General features: G+C 36.9%; 1 long non-coding RNA gene across 1 annotated transcript; it reads right to left on the bottom strand.

The window, feature by feature from the left end:
• Window positions 1–541: 541 nt before the first annotated feature.
• Window positions 542–1,305, bottom strand: LOC133829551 (uncharacterized). The gene is made up of 2 exons (XR_009891829.1): window positions 1,035–1,305; window positions 542–850 (listed from the first exon to the last, which is right to left on the bottom strand). It is a non-coding gene; the product is annotated as an uncharacterized LOC133829551 (long non-coding RNA).
• Between the last annotated feature and the right edge of the window lie 936 nt (window positions 1,306–2,241).

The raw sequence follows: 2,241 nt of genomic DNA, 5'->3' as shown, positions 1-2,241 counted from the left end.
CAGCCTTTCAATTTCCCTTGGTTGAATCTCCACCAAGAACTCAAAACCCTCAAAGGAGAAGTGAAGAAGATGATGTACGGGAAAGGAAGAAGCAAACCCCTATTTTTGTTCTGTTTATTCTACCACCTTCTACAGCCATATAAGTCTCATATATCCTCCCAAAAAGACCAAAATACCCTTGTGTCAACTTAAGCCTCTAAAGACACCACAAGGGCAAAATTGGTACTTTCTGCCTATCCCGTTAATTATAATTAACGCTTCCCAATTCCCGCTAATCTCAAAATCCTCAAACACCAATAATTCATATCCCGTTACCCTAAAATCCCCGATAACGCTATAGTCATTAGTAGCACCCTGAGACTCACCCCGAGCCCCGAGCTCAAACCTGTTATGACCAAACCGATAGATCCCGTTCAACGATCGTCTCATGTCGGAATACTCGAACCAATCCACATTATAATGTGGTCTCACAATATTTCATTAACGCACATACAAATATACAATTATACCCTCAACGGGCCAGATTACCAAAACACCCCTGTAAACAAATGTAGACTCACATGCGTGCATTTAACATCATATTATAATATAATTCTTTTAAACATGCATAAACACATTTAATGACATAATTAAATAGTTATGGCCCTCCCGGCCTTCTAATCCAGCCATTAACCATAATAGGGAATCCGCGGCATTACACGCGGTGCGCCTCCCAGACAGAAGCCCCCAAGGGCCCTGAGTTCGGTTGAGTCGCGGCCCCTCAAGAATAGGGTCGTGACTTAGCCCTGCGAACCCAGATTTCCTCCATTTTTCATCAGCCAAATTCAACCAAAACCATCCCAATTCCACCCTAAAACAATAATTCAATCATCATAACATTTTTAATATATTCACAGCAGCAAAACCCAACTAAAACCTAGATTAAAAACCCACCGAAAATCAAACTCTCATACTTGAGCTACAAGCTCAAAAACACCTCAAACTTTAAGGAAAACATGGCAAAAATCAATCTAAAACAAGGATTAAGGCATTACCTTAGCTATGAATGGTGATCCCCCTAGCCACAAGTTATCCCAATTCTAATCCCGAGCCTTCAATTCCTTAGTTTCCAGCCAAAATCTACTTAGTTCTTCAAGAAGTTACTTAGGGAAGCTGAGAGAGAGAGAGAGAGAGAGAGAGAGAGAGTTGGTTCATTGAGGTGTTTAAGTGTTTATGCTTTTGTTTCCTTGAGGCTTAAACGACTTAAGCTAATCCCATGGCTCGGGGTACCAAAAACGTCCCCGAGGGAAAAATAGTAAAAATGAAGAGGATTCCTTCATAAGAATCCAAATGGGGAATTGCAAATTCTCTCTCTCTCTCTCTTTTTCCTCCACTTTTGTTTGTTTACTTAGAAATTTTTTTAGTGAGAGTAATTAAGACCCTTTTGTTGTAATGTTTCTTCTTTTTTATATCTCTTATTGTTCAATTATATTAGCATCAATAGACCCCTTAAAAACGATTGTTTATAGCGGTCCCCTCCCACTTTTGGTTACTTTCTTTCACATGAAAGGTCATTCTGCTTTGGATAATAATGACCAATATGGCTTTTTAAGTATGGCTAAGAGCAAATTATGAAGAAGAAAATGGCATTTTGTGTGTATAACATAAACTCTTGAGACTGATCTGTGACAGGTTATTTCGTTAGTTTTCTAAAATGAATTTTAAGCCATAACATTTATATATATAGGATTCTCAGTTTTTTTCTATCCGTGTACGACTTTTTTTTTATGACCGTGTATATTGTAGCTATTTAGAGCAGCTAGCAAATTTTAAGAAAATTTCAAATAGTTACATGCGTGACTAATTTTTTTATGCGCGTGGAAAACATGTTTGAACCAACATGTTTGAACCGAAAACTTGGTTCAAATATGTTGTTACACGCGTGACTAATTTTTTTTATTCGCGTGGAAAACAACATGTTTGAACCTAGTTTTCGGTACTGTAAACTATTTGAAATTTTCTGAAAATTTGCAGGATACTCTAAATAGTTACAATATACACGGTCATAAAAAAAATCGCGCCAAAAATTATTCACAAGTCAAGAAACACTGAGAGCCCTATCAACAAAGCTTAAAGTAAAGACCTATAAAAAAAAATTGTCCTATGTATAAGCCGAATTAATATGTGTTTATATATGTGTAAATGTATATATAGAGAAAAAAAATAAAAGAGTTTTTGTTGGGGGCCACCAGTAGATTTAGA

Source organism: Humulus lupulus, chromosome 4 (assembly GCF_963169125.1).
Source record: "Humulus lupulus chromosome 4, drHumLupu1.1, whole genome shotgun sequence".
Lineage (NCBI taxonomy): Eukaryota > Viridiplantae > Streptophyta > Magnoliopsida > Rosales > Cannabaceae > Humulus > Humulus lupulus.
Note: the sequence above shows the minus strand (reverse complement) of the source record. Positions and strands in the feature narration are given on the sequence as shown.